Source organism: Loxodonta africana, chromosome 20 (genome assembly GCF_030014295.1).
Source record: "Loxodonta africana isolate mLoxAfr1 chromosome 20, mLoxAfr1.hap2, whole genome shotgun sequence".
Classification (NCBI taxonomy): Eukaryota; Metazoa; Chordata; class Mammalia; order Proboscidea; family Elephantidae; genus Loxodonta; species Loxodonta africana.
This window is the reverse complement of record NC_087361.1, coordinates 9,708,571-9,730,396: the sequence shown is the minus strand read 5'-3', so window position 1 is coordinate 9,730,396 and position 21,826 is coordinate 9,708,571.

Sequence of the window (21,826 nt, the reverse complement as noted above, 5' to 3'; positions counted from 1 at the left end):
CAATATCACTCTAAATGGAGAGAACCTGAAAGCATTTCCCTTGAGAACGGGAACCAGACAAGTATGTCCTTTATCACCGCTCTTATTCAACATCGTGCTAGAAGTCCCAGCCAGGGCAATTAGGCTAGACAAAGAAATAAAAGGCATCCGGATTGGCAAGGAGGGAGTAAAATTATCTCTATTAGCAGATGACATGATCTTATACACAGAAAACCCTAAGAAATCGTCCAGAAAACTACTGAAACTAATAGAAGAGTTTGGCAGAGTCTCAGGTTATAAAATAAACATACAAAAATCACTTGGATTCCTCTACATCAACAAAAAGAACACCGAAGAGGAAATCACCAAATCAATACCATTCACAGTAGCCCCCAAGAAGATAAAATACTTAGGAATAAATCTTACCAAGGATGTAAAAGACCTATACAAAGAAAACTACAAAGCTCTACTACAAGAAATTCAAAAGGACATACTTAAGTGGAAAAACATACCTTGCTCATGGATAGGAAGACTTAACATAGTAAAAATGTCTATTCTACCAAAAGCCATCTATACACACAATGCACTTTCGATCCAAATTCCAAAGTCATTTTTTAAGGTGATAGAGAAACAAATCACCAACTTCATATGGAAGGGAAAGAAGCCTCGGATAAGCAAAGCATTACTGAAAAAGAAGAAAGTGGGAGGCCTCACTCTACCTGATTTCAGAAGCTATTATACAGCCACAGTAGTCAAAACAGCCTGGTACTGGTACAACAACAGGCACATAGACCAATGGAATAGAATTGAGAACCCAGATATAAATCCATCCACGTGTGAGCAGCTGATATTTGACAAAGGCCCAGTGTCAGTTAATTGGGGAAAAGATAGTCTTTTTAACAAATGGTGCTGGCATACCTGGATATCCATTTGCAAAAAAATGAAACAGGACCCATACCTCACACCATGCACAAAAACTAACTCCAAGTGGATCAAAGACCTAAACATAAAGACTAAAACAATAAAGATCATGGAAGAAAAAATAGGGACAACTCTAGGAGCCCTAATACAAGGCATAAACAGAGTACAAAACATTACCAAAAATGACGAAGAGAAACCACATAACTGGGAGCTCCTAAAAATCAAACACCTATGCTCATCTAAAGACTTCACCAAAAGAGTAAAACGACCACCTACAGACCAGACTGGGAAAAAATTTTCAGCTATGACATCTCCAACCAGCACCTGATCTCTAAAATCTACATGATTCTGTCAAAACTCAACCACAAAAAGACAAACAACCCAATCAAGAAGTGGGCAAAGGATATGAACACACACTTCACTAAAGAAGATATTCAGGCAGCTAACAGATACATGAGAAAATGCTCTCGATCATTAGCCATTAGAGAAATGCAAATTAAAACTACGATGAGATTCCATCTCACTCCAACAAGGCTGGCATTAATCCAAAAAACACAAAACAATAAATGTTAGAGATGCTGCGGAGAGATTGAAACTCGTATACACTGCTGGTGGGAATGTAAAATGGTACAACCACTTTGGAAATCTATCTGGCGTTTTCTTAAAAAGTTAGAAATAGAACTACCATACAACCCAGAAATCCCACTCCTCAGAATATACCCTAGAGAAACAAGAGCCTTCACACAAACAGATATATGCACACCCATGTTTATTGCAGCTCTGTTTACAATAGCAAAAAGCTGGAAGCAACCAAGGTGTCCATCAACGGATGAATGGGTAAATAAATTGTGGTATATTCACACGATGGAATACTACGCATCGATAAAGAACAGTGAAGAATCTGTGAAATATTTCATAACATGGAGGAACCTGGAAGGCATTATGCTGAGCGAAATGAGTCAGAGGCAAAAGGACAAATATTGTATAAGACCACTATTATAAGATCTTGAGAAATAGTAAAAACTGAGAAGAACACATACTTTCGTGGTTACGAGCGGGGGGAGAGAGGGAGGGTGGGAGAGGGTTTTTTATTGATTAATTAGTAGATAAGAACTGCTTTAGGTGAAGGGAAAGACAACACTCAATACATGGAAGGTCAGCTCAATTGGACTGGACCAAAAGTAAAGACGTTTCCAGGATAAACTGAATGCTTCAAAGGTCAGTGGAGCAAGGGTGGGGGTTTGGGGACCATGGTTTAAGGGGACTTCTAAGTCAATTGGCAAAATAATTCTATTATGAAAACATTCTGCATCTCACTTGAAATGTGGCGTCTGGGGTCTTAAATGCTAACAAGCGGCCATCTAAGATGCATCAATTGGTCTCAACCCACCTGGATCAAAGGAGAATGAAGAACACCAAGGTCACATGACAACTAAGAGCCCAAGAGACAGAAAGGGCCACATGAACCAGAGACCTACATCATCCTGAGACCAGAAGAACTAGTTGGTGCCCGGCCACAATCGATGACTGCCCTGACAGGGAGCACAACAAAGAACCCCTGAGGGAGCAAGAGATCAGTGGGATGCAGACGCCAAATTCTCATAAAAAGACCATAATTAATGGTCTGACTGAGACTAGAGAAATCCTGGCGGCCAGGGTCCCAGACCTTCTGTTCACACAGGACAGGAACCATCCCCGAAGACCAGTCATCAGACATGAAAGGAACTGGACAGTGTGTTGGAGAGAGATGCTGATGAAGAGTGAGCTAATTATATCAGGTGGACACTTGAGATAGTGTTGGCATCTCATGTCTGGAGGGGGGATGGGAGGATAAAGAGAGTGGGAAGCTGGCAAAACTGTCAAGAAAGGAGAGACTGGAAGGGCTAACTCATTAGGGGGAGAGCAAGTGGGAGTATGGAATAAGATGTATGTAAACTTATATGTGACAGACTGACTTGATTTGTAAACGTTCACTTGAAGCTCAATAAAAGTTAATAAAAAAAAAAGAGAAGAGGCCCCAGGTAAGAAAAGCATTACTGAAGAAGAAGAACAAAATGGGAGGCCTCACACTACCTGATTTTAGAACCTTTTATACCACGACAGTAGTCAAAACAGCCTAATACTGGCACAACAACAGGTAATATAGACCAATGGAACAGAATTGAAACTCCAGATGCGAATTCATCTACCTACTTGTGGCTGATATTTGACAAAGGCCCGACATCCCTTAAATGGGGAAAAGACAGTCTCTTTAACAAATAATGATGGCATAACTGGATATCCATCTGAAAAAAATTACACAAAACCCATACTTCACGCCATGCCCAAAAACTAACTCAAAAGGAATCAAAGACTTCAATATAAAATCTAAAAGAATAAAAATCATGAAAGAAAAAGTAGGGACAACACCAGGAACCCTAATACATGGTATAAAACAGAAGATAAAACTTTACTAACAATGCACAAACACCAGAAGAGGAACAAGACAACTGGGAGCTCCTAAAAATCAAGCACTTATGCTCATCAAAGACTTCACCAAAAGAGTAAAAAGACAACCTCCAGACTGGGAAAAAAAAATTTGGTGTATTCAGTCAGGGCCTAATCTCTAAAATCTATAAGATACTGCAATACCTGAACAACAAAAAGACAAACAACTCAATTAAAAACAGGCAAAGCCTATAATCAGGAACCTCATCAAAGGGACATTCAGGTGACTTAACAGATAAATAAGGAAATACTCATGCTAAGTAGCCATTAGAGAAATGCAAATCAAAACTACAATGAGACACCATCTCACCCCAACAAGGCTGACATTAATCCAAAAAACACAAAATAATAAATGTTGGAGAGGTTGTGGAGAGACTGGAATACTTAAACACTGCTGGTGGGAATGTAAAATGGTACAACCACTTTGGAATTCGGTTGGGCGCTTCCGTAGAACCTAGAAATAGAACTACCATACAATCCAGCAATCCCACTCCTTGGAATATATCCTAGAAAAATAAGAGCCATCACACAAATAGATACATGCACAGCACTGTTTACAATAGCAAAAAGGTGAAAACAACCCAGGTGCCTGTTAACGGATGAACAGATAAACAAATTATTGTATATTCACACAGTGTAATACTACTCAACAATAAAGAACAATTACGAATCCATGAAACATCTCATAACACGAATGAATCTGGGAGGTACTATGCTGAGTAAAATTATTCAGTCCCAAAAGGACAAACGTTGTACGAGACCACTATTATAAGAACTTAAGAAAAGGTTTAAACACAGAAGAAAACATTCTTTGATGGTTATGAGGCTGAGAGGGAGGAAGGGGGCTATTCATCCACTAGATAGTAAATAAAAATTATCTTAGGTGAAATGAAGGATGACACACAACACAGGGGAAGTCAGCATAACTGGACTAAACCAAAAGCTAAGAAGTTTCCTGAATACAACTAAACACTTTGAAAGACAGAGTAGCAGGGGCAGGGGTCTGGGGACCATGGTTTTAGGGGACATCTAGGTCAATTGGCATAACAAAGTTAAAGAAAATATTCTGCATCCCACTTTGGTGAGTAGCACCTGGGGTTTTAAAAGCTTGCAAGTGTCCGAGAGGCATGCATTGGTCCCAAGCCACCTGGAGCAAAGATGAATAAGAACACCAAAGACACAAGGAAAATATTATCCCAAGAGACAAAAAGGGCAGCATAAACAAAAGAATCCATCAGCCTGAGACTGGAAGAACTAGATTGTGGCCAGCTACCACCAATGACCACCCTGACAGGGAACACAACAGAGATTCCCTGATAGAGCAGGAGACAAGTGGGATGCAGAACTCAAATTCTAGTAACAAGGCCAGACTTAATGGTCTGATGGAGACTGAAGGAACTGCAGAGAACATGTCCCCTGGACTCTCTGTTAACCCAGAACTAAAACCATTACTGAAGCCAACTCTTCAGACAAAGATTAGACTAGACTATGAGACATACAGTGATACTTGTGAAGAGTATATTTCTTAGTTCAGGTAGATACATGAGGCTAAGTGGGCAACACCTGTAGAGAAGCATGATTAGAAGGCAGAAAGGGACAGGATCTGGTTGAATGAACACTGGAAATCCGGGGCAGCGTAGTTACCAATGCCATAGCTGCTAGCCAAAAGGTTGGCAGTTTGAATCCACCAGGTGCTCCTTTGAAACCCTGTGGGTTAGATCTACTCTTTTCCACAAGGTCACTATGAGTTGGTTTGGCTTTTTTGTTTTTTTGGTTGTCGCTCTCATCTATAACCTGGTTTGATAATACTTTCCTTACGATATTATCATGAGGATAAAATGATATAAATGCTTGTAAATTACCTGGCAAGTAGTGAGCACTTAATAATAAGTACAGAGTACTTGGTGAGTACTAAGCACTCAGTACATGATAAATGAAGTGTGTGGCATAGTGACAAATTCCAACAATTATAAGTCGAAAGCAAAAAAGAACAGAAGCTGGCCCTAGATCATTAAAGGACAGGGCGCATGGAACATCCTAGATGGTAGCTGAAAAATTCAGGAAGCTGGTTGGTTAATTATAACATGGAGAAGAACCTTTGTCTATGACACTGGGTGGTGTCAAGCAAATGTTGCCAAAATAAACCTAAACAGAATTTTCACAATTTTGTAAAAAGTTTGTATAAAGAGGGCTAGGGGTTTGTAAGGATTACAGAAAGCTAATGAAATGATGCTATTTTCAGGAGAGAAAAAAGGAGCATTACATTTCTATATAGAGAATTCACTCCTATGACTACAGAAGCGGCAACTGGGAAAGTGGGGGAGAGAAGGAGGAAGCGAGCACGACTCAGAGGTCTCCTAGAATGATATAGCAGTTATTGGATCAGACGTGGATAAAGCAAAGGTAATAGAGCCCAGCAGCTTTGAATTCTTGGATGACTGAGTAAAGAAACAGCAGGAGCGCTACAATGGTAACCAGAGAATGGCTGGTGCTCCAGGACACATGTTAAATAAAGGAATGAAAGTTGTAGGATTTGAAAACTCAGTACTTTGTGTGGAATGGAGCTTCAGAATCATTGTCGATTTTCCTTGGGATTTCTGTGATTCATTTGTAGTTCCAAAGATGTATCCAAAGAAGCTAAATAATGAATTCCCAGTGATTCTTGGAGATGAAATGGTAAATGAAAGAGTTAATACCCACTTGCCTAAGTATATGAGAGATATTTTCCTATTTTTATAAAAGGAATAAAAATATGAGGATAGATTGGATTTGTATTTCTGCTGTGCCAATAATTAGCTTTTACACATTACTTAATACCTTGGTTCCTCAATTTCTCTTTCTGTAAAATGGAGGAAACAGGACAGTTATATAGATTAAATGAGTTTATCCATGTAAAGCTTATAGTAATGCTCAATAAAACTAGCTATCATCTTCATTACTATTATAGTCATTACTGAAGTGGGGAAAAAAAAGTCTCATTTCAAATGGTAAATCTCATCCTAGTTCCTATGTACTGTTTATGTTCAATAACTTCTAGTTGCTGCTTCTAACAGGTTTCATTTTCATATGAAGAAGTGAAATATATATTCAAACATTGTCCACTTTAAGAGAAATGTTTTGTCCTTCAAATGCATATTTTATATTTCTTTAAACTACTTGAAATAATGATACAAAATTAACGTGATTAAGGGTGATGAACTGCGGATTATTCATAATGAATACAACTGAATACATGTCATACTAGCTGATCTATCTTTCTAAAATGAATGTTATTTTGGCCTTGTCAATAAGAATTATTTGGGTCATTTATGTGCAAATGATACATTACTTATATACGAAAGAAAGAAAATCCCCACTATTGAATTCTCCAAGCATTAAAACTTTGTCCCAGATGAAAACACGCACACATACGTCTACACAGACATATATAAAATTCACCTAAATAAAATGTACACATATAATCTACCAAGATGTTCTTTACCAATATATTTTACTTTGTTATATGGGTTGCTTTGGCAAAAGTGAAGTATTTCACATGCAATGATTTTTCCAGGGTAATATAGTGAAAGATCACAAGAAACCGAAAACCAAGATATAGATAATGGTACCAACAAGCTTTTCAATAGTGGATTGTTTAGTCTGGAAATATTTTTTGGGGAATAAAAAAAAGAATTTTAAATATATTAACTTTTATATCTTTCAAGTTTATAATTATTCTGTTTTAAATTCAGAACAGTGTTAGTCTTTCCTCCACGTGCACCATCTGTGTACATTTATATTGGCTTCTGAAGCTAGTTAATCTGACGAGTAAGTGCATATTAAAAAATTAAATTACTCAGTCTTTGTTTTACATTAAGGTTATAAGAATATATGGAATAAATATGATTGAGTATATATTATGCCAACCAAACCAAAAAAACAAACCCGTTGCCTTCAAGTCAATTTTGACTCATGGCAACCCTTTAGGACAGAGTAGAACTGCCTCATACTGTTTCCAAGGAGCAGCTGGTGGATTTGAACTGTCAGCTTTTTGGTTAGCAGCTGAACACTTAACCACTGTGACACCAGGGCCCCATATACTACACCAGGCACTCATTATTTTTACTAATCACTCTCCATGAAACTCCATTACAAGATAACGGAATTCCTATGGATTGACTAAGTTTTGACACTTCTTAGTCATGTGTTGAGTGTACGGATCTGTCCTTTGTTCCTTAACTTTTGGGGGATATTGTCCAACTCATCTCTTTGTGTAGCATTCTGGAAATTTTCAATAGTTTGGTCTTTTCCTTTAGCAATATTAATATGTTACTCAATCCCTGAATAGAAACATTGACTCCAGGGCCAGAATACCTGGCTACAAAATCCTGAGCAACGTACTTAATTTCTCTGCGTTTCAGTTTCTTCCTCTTTAAAATGGACACAATTATAGTACCTACTTTTTGAGGTTACTCTGAGATAACATTTTTAAAGTATTTAAATATATTCCTTTCCTTTCTCTCAACAACGTTATCTACTCTAAACTCTTAACTTCCCATATCTGAATTGTTCCAATTGTTTACCGTGGCATCCTTTGGTGGAGGAAGTAACTTCTCTCTACAAATCATCTTCATCTTATACATCGCTGCACCATAAATGTTATTACATTGCACATACCCACCAAAACCCAGTGCCGTGCACATAATCCATTTATATCCCAGGTCAAAGAATATTGAGAACTCACGTTATTTTCCCAGGATGAAGTCCAACTAGCTTAGTCAGGCATATGAAGCCCTGTATAATTTAGACTTATTTCTACTTCTTTATATATTTTTTTCATTTCTCTAACCAAACATTCACTTAAGTGAATATTTCTACTCATACTCCAGCAAATTGGCCATACTCCCTGCATTCATCTGTCTTGTTCATTCATTCAGTAATTTGCTTACTTACATAATCCCTATTTACGATTTCATGCTATAGTAGAGCTAATGGGAATACAAGGCTGCATAGATCATGATTTCTGCTCATGCTAGAAGACACAGACATGAAGCCAGCATGTAATTTTAGTACAAAGTGATTTGTACTCTAATAAAAGTTTTATACCTCTGCCTATACTGTAAAACAAGTTTATACCTTCATTTTCATTATGAAATTTTCATACATAAAAAAAGCACGAGAATAATATAACAAATGGTTTTTGTAACTATCACTTTGAATGGAAACCCTGGTCATCTCAGATCTTTTTATTTTATGACTGAATTAGGACAATCCTCTTATCTAATCATCAGAAAGAGCCTACCTTGTAGTCCCCAAAGATATTTTTGAATTTTTTCTTTACATGTGCTATTCTGAAATATGGAAGTGCATCTATATTATTTATTTAATTTCCTACAGCAAAACTAAACCCAAATATCAATAGCGGTGAAATTGTTCTGAGAGTTTGGCAGTAGCAGAGTACCAAATGAACAGTCTCCTTTGGGTCTAACTCATCTGCTCCAGGATTAACTGGCTTCTTACATACAGTTCATCTGAGAAGACTTGTCACATTCCTTGCCAAAAATTAAACACTTCCAGGATAACATCATGAAATTGCGTTTCCTTCAGCAGCGTTCCTTCCCCGACCCTCAGTAATGTTTTTTGTCTCCAATTAGCCCAGCATAATGGCTTAAACATTCAATAATAAAATAATAAATGTCTGAGGTTTGGAATGATTCAATTTCAATTAACATGATTTTGAGAACATCACACCACCTGTCATCTAGTAAAAAAACTGAAATAAAAGTTGTGTTTTTATGTCTCACGTATCTTTTGGTTCAGTATCCTTTAGCAATATCATCTGAACAAATATTTGATCCAGAATACACAATCACAGATACTCATGAGGTTCTACTCTGTACCACATGGGATCCCCATGAATCTGGGGGCACATTCACAGACAGCTAACAGCATAATACAACACATACATATGAAATTAAAAAAAAAAAATCTTATTTGCAAACCATGCTATTTTCTGAAGGTACAAAATTGTTTCTCACATTGACTTCTCAGGAAATCTAAGATAATTTACTTGTAAACCAGAAAAAAAAAAAACCTGCTACCTTAGAGTCGATTCCGACTCATAGTAACCCCTATAGGACCGAGGAGAACTGCCCCATAGGATTTCCAGGGAATGCCTGTTGGATTGAAACTGCCGACCTTTTGGTTAGCAGCCATAGCTCTTAACCACTACACCACCAGGGTTTCCAATTTGCTAGTAGTATTAATCAAAGCATTCTTTAGGGCTGCTGAATACAATAAGCCATAAACCAAAAACCAAACCATCGCCGTCGAGTCGATTCCAACTGATAGAGACCCTATATCACAGGGTAGAACTGCCCCATAGAGTTTCCAAGGAGTGCCTGGTGGATTTGAACTGCTGACCTTGTGGTTAGCAGCCATAGTACTTAACCACTACACCACCAGAGTTTCCCAATAAAGCATAGAAAGTGTAATAGTTTAAGGATACCATTCATAATGGCCAAAATTCAAACTTTACACAGTTTTTTATAATAAATTAATGTTCAAGAACTTTAGGGCAAATGTTTAAAAAAAAATTGTAGGTATACATGAGAGAGAAGCAAATATTCAGAAATAGAATCTAGATTCATACAAATAAGTCACAGTATCATAAAATATAATGTATCCTTAGTCATTGATAAAAGCCCATGCAATTTCAATTATAATCATCAATATTTTTAAATAATATAAAGATTTTTTTAATTCATATGGAAGTGTGAAAGACTAATCCTAAAATAATGTAGAGCAAGGTGGACAAACTGTCCCTACCTTATGTCAAATTTTTTTTGTAAAATTATATGAATTAAAATATTGTGATTATTAGCCCATGATTAGATATTCAGATTAATGAAATAGAAGAGATTGTCTAGAAATAGACAGTACGAAAATATAAAACTTTAAAACAAAAAAGAAAGAAAAACTGCATAAATACAATTGAAAGACAAATAGTGGGAGACATTTACAATGCATAAAACAGTGAAAATTGTTAAAAGCAGGAATATGTAAATAGCTTCTCCAAAACAAGAAGAAAACAGCAAAGTGGAAATAGTTTAGCCAAGTATTTCAGTAGAGTGGAAGTAGTTTGGCAAACACATATAAGAAAATATGTTCAACTTCACTAATACTCAGAGAACACAAATTAAAAAATTGATTTAGCATTTCCCATGCAATAACATAGGAGAAAAGTTCAATTTCTTTCAACAAGTATCTAGAAATATAGGGGAAATTGGAACTCCCATACACTTCTCATTGTTGTTAGTTGCCCTTAAAAGAAGGGTTCCAATTCATTAAAAAAAAAAATTTTTTTTTTTTTTTATGTACAACGGAATGACACACTGCCCTGCCCCGCGCTGTCCTGACAATCTTTGCTATGTTTGAGCGCATCGTTGCAGCCACTGTGTCAATCCATCTCATTGAGGGTCTTCCTCTTATTTGCTGACCCTCTACCTTTCCAAGCATGATGTCCTTCTCCAGGGACTAATCACTCCAGATAACACGTCCAAAGTATGTGAGACAAAATCTCGCCATCCTCAATTTTGAGGAGCATTCTGGCTGCACAGTTTCTAAGACAGACTTGTTAGTTCTTCCGGCAGTCCATGGTATATACATTCTTCGGCAATGCTATAATTCAAAGGCTTTAATTCTTCCGTGGCCTTTCTTATTCATCGTCCAGCCTTCACATGCATATGAGGTGATTGAAAATACCATGGGTTGGCTCAGGCACACCTTAGTTCTCAAACTGATATCTTTGCTTTTTAACACTTTAAAGAGGTCTTTCCCAGCAGAGTTTCTCAGTGCAATACTTCCCTTGATTTCTTCATTGCTGCTTCCGTGAGCTTTGATTGTGGATCCAAGTAAAATTATCTTTGACAACTTAACTATGTTTTTCCTTTTATCATGCAATCTTCAACATTGCTTGTATCACCAAGGTCATATTTTCCACCTTCCTATCCTTTTTCATTTCTAACTTTTGCTTTCCTATCACTAGTAATTTCAAGTGCATTTTTTTTTTAATGTTTGGTCAATTTAAAACTGCAGAAGTTGGTTAAAATCTTCAATTTCTTCAACTTTGGCGTTAGTGGTTGGTGCATAAATTTGAATAGTCGTCATATTAATTGATCATCCTTGTTGACATATGGATATTATCCTCTCACTGATAGTGTTGTACTTCGGAACAGATCTTGAAATGTTCTTTCTACATTGAATGTGACACCATTTCTCTTCACTTTATCATTCCCTGAGTAGACCATATGATTATCTGACTCAAAATGGCTAATACCAGCCCATTTCAGCTCACTATTACCTAGCATATTGATCTTCAAGGCTTCCATTTCATTTTGACAACTTTCAATTTTCCTAGATTTGTACTTTGTACATTTCATGTTCTGATTACTAATGGATGTTTGCAGCTGTTTCTTCTCATTTTACTCCATCTGTGTTATTAATGTCAAGTCTTCTTTGAGGAGGTAGTTCTTCCCCAGTCGTATTTTGAGTGCCTTCTAACCTGGGGGGCTCATCTTCCAGCCCTATATCAGACAAAGTGCTGCTGCTATCCATAAGGCTGTCACTGGCCCATGTTTTCTGAAGTAGATTGCCAGCTCCTTCTTCCCCTCTGTCTTAGTCTGGAAGCTCTGCTGAAGCCTGTCCACCAAGGGTGACCCTGCTGGTATTTGAAATACTGGTGGCATAGCTTCCAGCATCATACAAGCTACTACAGTACAACAAACTGACAGACAAAATATTGTAGGATATTGGAACTCCCATACACTTCCAGTAGTACTGTAAATTTTTTGAACTATTTGGAAAGTATTTTGGTGAAATGTATAAAGAAACTGAAATATGCTTACCCAGTAAGTACTTCTTATTAAACTTCTCATATGCACCTGGGAAACATATATTTGTATATTAGTACAAATATTAGTACAAAAATTAGCAGAATAAATATTAGAATAGAAAACTAAGTATGTATGTTGAGATGATGAAATACTTATTACAGGGCAGTTAAAGTATTGGTAGTGCATTTAAACAAATTACTTTTATGTGCTTCAAAGGAGATAAATCTTTAAATCTCAATATTGAGTGATGAAAGAAGATTCCAGAGCTCTGTATACAAAAAGTTATTATTTTGTGCATTTAAAATATATTTAATGTTCTATAAATTTTACATATACATCCAGAGTAAAAAGTATAAAATATAAAGAGGTAACTCTTATTGACGGTAATGGTTACTTCCAGTGTGAAATAAGGTAATAAAATTCTGTTAAGGGGAAAACAAGGGAAAAGTCAGATTGAATTTCTATGTAAAATCCAAAATGTTTTGTCAAATTTCATATTTTATGTTATTTTTCCTCAATATGCATTTGTGTTTCATTTTCGCATACTATGTTTCCTTGCTTTTTATGTGTTTTTAATGTTTTCTCTAATTTTGTTCTTATTTTAATCATATTTTTTCTCAATTAAGATTTTATTTGAGACTCTGCTGACACATTTATATTTATTGTCATTTCCCTATGACTTCATTTTAATTTCCTTCTATGAGTTTTTTTTTCCATCTCCTTGAGTATACATAGTTAATGTTATTAAATTCTCTTTTCTGTTTTCTTTTAGATTTCTTTAATTTAAGTCCTTATTGAATTTCAAATTACAATATCAGAAGAGAAAAATAAAACCTGGTATAATTTTCACATTAGTCACACACCAGGGCTTATGTTCCTAAACTTCAAGAAAGACAGTTTGTAATTAATCCCTTAAATTATATTCTAAAGAAAGAGGCAGAGAGTATACAAAAATCATATAACATAAGTGGCTGTTCCAATAATAAGATACTCAACGAAAGTTTATCCTTCCTTAGCACATGTATATACAATGCACATCCCTACAGACATCATTTTCAAAATCTTCATAAATCCATTAGGACATTAATCTAAATGGTCTAATGGGGAAATGGAAACCCTGGTGGCCTGATGGTTAAGTGCTATGGCTGCTAACCAAAGGGTCAGCAGTTCAAATCCAGCAGGTGCTCCTTGGAAACTCTACAGGACAGTTCTACTCTGTCCTATAGGGTCGCTATGAGCCGGAATCGACTTGATGGCACTGGATTTCATTTTGGAGTTTAATGGGGAAATATAAAGCCTCAAATTATATAGTATCTTCTAAATTCATGTTTTTATTTTGAATAACCCTAGGAATGTCTTTTAATTTTTATACATTTCGATTTGGTATTTTATCCTATACCTGAAGAGTTTAAAAAGATACCATGGATTTATTTTCCTTGGGTCTGAATATCTACAAGACGTTTTCTTCCTACTCACCACTCTGAAAACTCTAGTAGAAAAGTAGAAACACTTGTTCACCTAGACTATTCTTCTTACCAATATAGCTGTTTTTATTAATATTTTCAAAGTTTATTTTGTTGTGTGCCAAAAAAATAGATTCTGGCTCATAGTGACCCTATAAAATGGAGTATGGCCACAGATCCCCAACCTTGAGCTCCAAAATTCTTTTGTTTTCATTATCACAATTTCTTAAAAACTTTTGTGAAATTTCCTTGTGTTTTCCCATTTAAGCTCCTAGTTCTTTTAAATTTCTTACAAAACATGAAGTTGTTGTATTGGCTTTTCTCCCTGTATTTTTCAACATTGTCCCCTCAAATCAAATTGGAATATTAAGGGGCAGAACAGGGACTACAGTACCCTTTCAAAATAATTCTCTAAATCTTAGTTTTACACCAATTCACATGCTTTCCAGAACACATACATTTTAAATATATGACATTAAGGCATGTGACTCAAATGTAGATGTATCTTTTTAAGCAAGGTGTTCTTTATTGTCATATTTTAGTCATGAACACTATTATGTTAAATTTTGGTGATACCTATGAAATTCTACTCACTTTTTCAAGTTATAATTTGTGCTTTATTACTCAGAACTAATATTTCTGACCCCTCTTCTTTATTCTTTACTACTGATAATTATTGTGCTTCTTCTTCAACCATCTCTTTGTAATATTCATTTACAGGATTTTTGATCTGGGTAGTTTTTCATTTTCTCCCCAAAAGTATGGTTTTAATCTTCACCCTAGATAATCTATATTTTTCTAGGAACTCATTTTCTTGTTATTAGAATCTAGGAAATCCAATCTTATTCCATCTCTGTAACCTTAAAATATGCTACTTATTTATAATTTTTTCTGTCTAAAAGTATCAACCAGAAGAAAGGATGATGTGAACATGAATATCATGGGTTTCAAAGTTCTCTGATCCATAACAGAACTTCAAAGCTTGGCTCAACATTTATTTCCACAAAAAACAACAAAACTTTGGTTGCATTCAATAAGGGTAACGAGCCCCCTACCCTTCAGCCTTGTATTTCTGATGTTTATTTTCCACATTACTGGCAGAACTGTCCTCCAAAACAGAAATCTGGTTTTGCCAAAGCCTGTGAAGGCATGCGTATGACCGCAAAGCACTCTATACAGCTCTCTCATTTTGCTCTCATGTTACATTTTAGTTCTTTTCTCTCTACCCTTTACCTAGACTCTGAAGTATTTTTACACAGTGTCTTATCCTAATTGGTACATCCCTCACATTTAGGACATACTAATTATTTTGAAAATTGTGTGGTACTTAAATGTTTAAGTCTTGTTAGGATCTTGAATATTGCTTAATATTGCTTTTAGGGTATGTAAATGTAATGCCTTCCTAAAATCCCACACAGTGAGTGAAATCAGTACTGTCTGAGTATAGATCTTGGTTGTGATCATAACCGAATCATTCTATCTGTATAATGCTGTCACTAACCAGAACTTTCTCTTTAGGGAACAGTAACATGATTCCCCTATCATGCCAATGTTCCTTCTTCTGTGACTGGCACAGAGTATGTGCAGGATAAATGAAAAATTAATGAATGAATTAGAATGAAGTGAAATAAAGTGAAAAGATGTGGATTACATGAGATGAGGTCTAAGAAAGCATCAATCTACCCTCCATGAAAAGGTAATTATTTACTTTGCATTATCCTGATTATTTAGAATTTCTTAGCTTTGTCTTCTTCCTTTGCCTTTTGTTCATTCTTTTACCAATTTTGTGACATAAAAATGATTTAACTTATTTAAGTGACTTCAGAGAGCTCATGGCCTAGTTATCCAAGTGAGAAAAGTATTTTTCTTACAATTAAAATATGTACAATACCTACAATAAGAAGCAGTGGAAGCACAGAGCATTGAGGTCTTAAAGCTCCTTTAGAGATGGCTAGGGAATACTTCATGGTGAAAGGAGATTTTAAGTTGTATTATGATTAGGAACTCTCCAAGCAGTTCAGAAGGAGTGGACATTCCATGGAGACCAAACAGCATGCTCAATGGTGCCAAAGAGGAAGATACTCAATGCTAAAACTAAGGAAAAAATAGACATCATAGGTGATAATGGACCAGGTCATGAAGAGACAAAGGAATTTGGATATCTCTCTATAGGTGATGAGGAGCTATGAATATTTTCCAGGTTTGGAGTGACATAATTAGTTATATACATTGGAAGGTAACTCAAAGGACGATACCCAGTGGAATGAAGAAGAAAGATATTGACAGCAGGTTACTCAGTTTGGATGGAATTAATATGTTTTTAGACCAGAGAGGATAAAAACTTGAACAAAGAGGGTCCAAGGAAGCTAAATGTTCAAATTGTTGAGATCTATGTATAAATAAAATCCTGGTGGCCTAGTAGTTAAGTGCTACGGCTGCTAACCAAAGGGTCAGCAGTTTGAATCCACCAGGTGATCCTTGGAAACTCTATGGGGCAGTTTTACTCTGTCCTATAGGGTCGCTATGAGTTGGGATTGACTCGATGGCACTGGGTTTGGTTTTTTTTGGGGGGGCGGATGTATAAATAAATGCAAGCAGAATCTGAGAGGTGAACACAAATACTGTGACATGTTTTGTCCATGGACATGTGTGTCCAATTTTACAAATTACCTTAAAAATAAAAAGTAAACAAAAATGAGATTGCATTTTGTTTTTCAAAAAGTGATATATGTATTCGAGCATAGCAAATGTGTAGGCATTTCTTGTTTCCTTGTAAACTTTACGTTGTTCTAAGATATATAATTATTTGTTATGCTTAACCACCTCATCAGTTAATGCATTTCTGATAATTGTGATCTAATTGTTAATGAAAAATACCTAATTTATTCATAAATCACATTTCCATCTATTCACGAGAATTAACAAGCAAGAAATGCCTTTAGGAACTTAAGAGATAAGGAAGAGACATATAGAGATTGGGAATGACCCGAACATTTGTGGTTCCTTAGGCAAAGTTGGGAGGTTTGACCTACTTGAGGGGAGCACAGCCAAGTAGGTAGCATGACCTCATGCTTCCCCTAGGTAATGGACACATGGTGCCCCCGAAAGGAGAATCTTTGATAGTCAATTTCTCAGCCTTACTGAGATTTTAGGGACCAAATATGCTAACTCACCTCTCTCTTTCCCTCCCTAGTTTGAAAGCAAATGAGGAATAGGTGTGAGTCATAGGAATGAGGATTAAAACAGCATAAATCTGCGGCCAAAGCAGGCTCTCTAACATTTGACTCAAGAATTAAACTTACTTTCGTAGTCTCAGACGAAGCTAGACAGCTGCAGGCCCTCAGACAGCACAGAGCCTGTCCCTGATAAGGTTACCACTCAGGGGAAGAGAAGTTGGCATAAGGAGAAAAAGATATCTCAAAAGAATAAAATCAGAAGAGGCTGAGAAGCACATTAGTTCCTTCTCCAAATCCTTTTTCATTTGGAAGGGATGAACGAGAGGGGAAAGAGAAGGAGAAGCGTTGCTCTTTGCACATTTGAGGAGTAGAAGATATGTAGGTCCACTCATAGCCAGAGGTTTGGAAATGTGGAGGGATGACTTATGGTTATCACAATGACTGGGGAATGCTACTGCCATTTGTTTTCTGAGACAGAAAATGATGAACAACTCCCATATGTGGTTCAGTCTGACAACACAGAAATACGTCATGCCCAAAATGTTAATTAATTGTGTCGCCATTGAGGAACACTTGAACTGACTCTGAAGTGTCCTTTAGACCTCAATCAGACCATAAATTTCTCAGTTATTTTCCTTGCAAATTATTATGTATACAACAGCCTGTTTTTTGTTTTTTGTTTTGTTTTCTGTTGTTCGTTTGTTTTTATTTTCTTTCTGTATGGTGACATATTTCAAACCTCTTCTGTGAAGTAGGTGAGTTATTGAAGATACCAAAAAATCTTATTATCCCACCTCCACAAAAAAAGCCTTGCAATTTGCTTCCATAAAGATTATAGCCAAGAAAGCCTTACAGAGTAGATCTACTCTATAACATGAGTTATAATCAACTTGACAGAACTGTTAGTTAGTTTTTGTTTGTTTGTTTGTTTGTTTGAAGTATTCTTACTGTACTTCTACAGTTAAGGCCATTTGAGGCATACGTAAGAGGATCCAGAAAACTTCTTAGATATGAAAGTTTAAAATAAGGGATGAGTGAACCATAATATGTAATCTAAAGAAAGGAAAAGAATGAATTCCCAAATTGAATGTGATTATACTGCACTATGTACAGTAATTTTTAAAAAGTAAACCTATCAGCAAAACTCAAAGTGTTTTGGAGTTCTCTTTCATCCATTCTAATATCAAAATGTCTAAAATAAGGTTGTGTTGTATATCTATTATTTACACCTGCATCAAGCAGGGATATTAACTGTTCTGAATGTAGCAAGTTTTAAAATCCTATGAAAAATTAACCTAATCCAATAGTTCCAGATAAAATAGTCGGATATGCCAAATTAAATGCTCTTTCCTATTAGCCCTGTTCTGTTAAGCTTTATACTACACTTGAGCACTTTCTTTTTGTTGTTGTTTTTAAACCAATCTCTGCTTTAAATCCTTCTTCGAGATAGGAGAATTGCTCTCTGCTCTCTAGCCAAGCTCTTAAAACCTTTCCTACTCTTGCATGTCTCAATTCCATTAATATTGCCCCTGGAACTAGAACTTAAGATATTATTGTTGTTGTTGAATTTAAAATTCCTCCTAAAATTTTAGTGTTTGAGCAGAGAATTAATGTATGCCATGTTTGAGGGATCATGAACTGTTTTAAGTTTGGAAGAAAAAAGAGACAAGTCTGAAACAGCTTTAAGTACTTAGTTAAGAGGGTAACACAATTAAGAAAGCACCTTTACAGATTAATGAGGAAGCTCAATAGTCAATAGGAAAGCTGATTTTCAAAAACATTAATTATAAAAGGAGAAAAATGATTAAAAACATAAAAGATATGTGAAAATGACTAATTCTGTTGTTGTTAGGTGCCGTTGAGTCAGTTCTGACTCACAGCAACCCTACGTACACCAGAAGGAAATGCTACCAGGTCCTGTGGAATCCTCACAACCGTTGTTATACTTTAGCCCATTGTTGCAGCCACTGTATCAATCCATCTAATTGACTGTCTTCCTCTTTTTCACTGGCAGTCTACTGTACCAAGCATGATGTCCTTCTCTAGGGACTGGTCCCTTCTGATAACATAGCTAAAGTACGTGAGATGAAGTCTCACCATCCTTGCTTCTATGGAGCATTCTGGCTGTACTTCTTCTAAAATAGATATGTTCATTCTTTTGGCAGTCCATGGTATATTCAATATTCTTTGCCAATGCTGTAATTAAAAGGGATCAGTTCTTCTTCAGTCTTCCTTACTCGTTGTCCAGCTTTCACATACATACGAGGTGACTAAGAACACCACGGCTTGGGTCAGACAAACCATAGTCCTCAAAGTGATATCTTTGTTTTTTAGTGCTTTAAAGAGGTCTTTTGCAACAGATTTGCCCAATGCAATGCATCATTTGATTTCTTGACTGCTACTTCCATGGGTGTTGATTGTGGACCATGTAAAATGAAATGCTAGATTACTTCAATCTTTTCTCTGTTTATCATGATGTTTCTAATTGGTCCAGCTGTGAGGAATTTTGTTTTCTTCATGTTTAGGTGTAATCCATGCTGAAGGCTATGGTCTTTGATCTTCATCAGTAAGTGCTTCAAGTCCTCTTCACTTTCAGCAAACAAGGTTGTGTCATCTGCATAACGCAGGTTGTTAATGCATCTTCCTCAATCCTGATGCAGCATTCTTTTCATATAGTCAAGCTTCTTGGATTATTTGCTCATCACATAGATTGAGTAAGTATGGTGGGAGGATACAACCCTGACACACACCTTTCCTGACTTTAAACCAGGCAAGATTCTCTTGTTCTGTTTGAATGGCTGAATCTTGGTCTAAGTACAGCACAGTTAAGTTGTCTGGAATTCCCATTCTTCACACTGTTATCCATAATTTGTTATGATCCACACAGTCAAATGTCTTTGCATAGTCAATAAAACAGAGGTAAACATTTTTCTGGTATTCTCTGTTTTCAGCCAGGATCTATCTGACACCAGCAATGATATCCCTGGCTCCACACCCTCTTTTGAATCTCGGTTGAATTTCTGGCAGCTCCCTGACAATATACTGCTGCAACAGCTTATGAATTATCTTCAGCAAAATTTTACTTGCATGTGATGTTAATGATATTGTTAGATAATTTCTGCACTCTGTTGGATCACCTTTCTTTGGAGTGGGTACAAATATGGATCTCTTGCAGTCAGTTGGCCAGGTAGCTGTCTTCCAAATTTCTTGACATACATGAGTGAGTGATTCCAGCCCTGTACCTATTTGTTAAAATATCTCAGTTGGTATTCTGTCAATTTCTGAAGCCTTGTTTTTCATCAATACCTTTAGTGCATCTTGAACCTCTTCCCTCATTACCATAGTTTCCTGATAATAAGCTATGTTCTGAAATGGTTGGATGTCAACCAGTTTTTTTGGTACAGTCATCTGTGTGTTCCTTCCATCTTCTTTTGGTGCTTTATGCATTGTTTAGTATTTTCCCAGCAGAATCCTTAAATGTTGTAGCTCGAGGCTTGAATTTTTTCTTCATTTCTTTCAGCTTGAAAAATGCTGTGTGTTCTTCCCTTTTACTTTTCTATCTCCTTTTCACATCTCGTTATATTACTTTACTTTGTCTTCTCCAGTTGTGTTTTGAAATCTTCTGTTCGGCTCTTTTACTTCATCATTCCTTCCCTTCTATTTAGCTACTCTACATTCAAGAGCAATTTTCAGAGTCTCTTCAGACATTCATTTTGGTCTTTTTTATTATTTCCTGTCTTTTTAATGACCTCTTGCTTTCTTCATGTATGATGTCCTTGATATCATTCCACAACTCATCCAGTCGTTCATTAGGGTTCAATGCATCAAATCTATTCTTGATCTGATCTCTAAAATCAGTTGGGGTATACTCAAGGTAGTACTTTGGCTCCCATGGACTTGTTCTAATTTTCTTCAGTTTGAACTTGAACTTGTATGTGACCAATTAATGATCTGTTCCACAGTTGGCCCCTGGCCTTGTTCTGCCTGATGATATTGAGCTCTTCCATCATCTCTGTCCACAGATGTAGTCAATTTGACCTGAGGATTCCATTTGGTGAGGTTCACATATATAGTTGCCATTTATGTTGTTAAAAAAATGTATTTGCAATGAACTTGTTGGTCTTGCAAAATTCTATCATGTGATCTCCAGCGTTGTTTCTATCACCAAGGCCATATTTTTCAACTAAAATCGTTCTTTTTTGTTTCCAACTTTTGCATTCCAATCATCATTATTACCAATGCATTTTGATTACATGTTTGATCAATTTCAGGCTGCAGAAGTTGGTAAAAATCTTCAGTTTCCTCTTCTCCAGCATTAGTGTTTGGTGCATAAATTTGAATAGTAATATTAACTGGTCTTCCTTGTAGGCATATGAATATTGTCCTATCATTGACAGCATTGGATGTCATGGTAGAACTCGAAATGTTCTTTGTGAACGATGAACGTGACATCATTCCTCTTCAATTTGTCATTCCTGGCATAGTAGACCATATGATGGTCTGATTCAAAATGGCCAATAACAGACCATTTCAGCTCAATAATGTTTAGGATATCAGTTTTAAACATTTCATTACATTTTTGACAATTTCTAATTTTGCTAGATTCATACTTCATATATTCCACATTCCATTTAGTAATGGATGTTTACAGCTGTTTTTTTCTTATTTTGAGTCTTGCCACATCAGCAAATGAAGGCCGTGAAAGCTTGACTCCATCCACGACTTTAAGGTCAACTTAACTTTGATGAGGCAGCCCTTTTCCAGTCATCTTTTGGGTGCCTTCCAACCTGAGGGGCTCAACTTTTGGCCCTATATCAGACAATGCTCCGCTGCTAATCATAAGGTTTTCACTGGCTAATTATTTTCAGAAGTACGTTGCCTGGTCCTTCTTCTTAGTATGTCTTAGTCTGGAAGATCAGCTGAAACC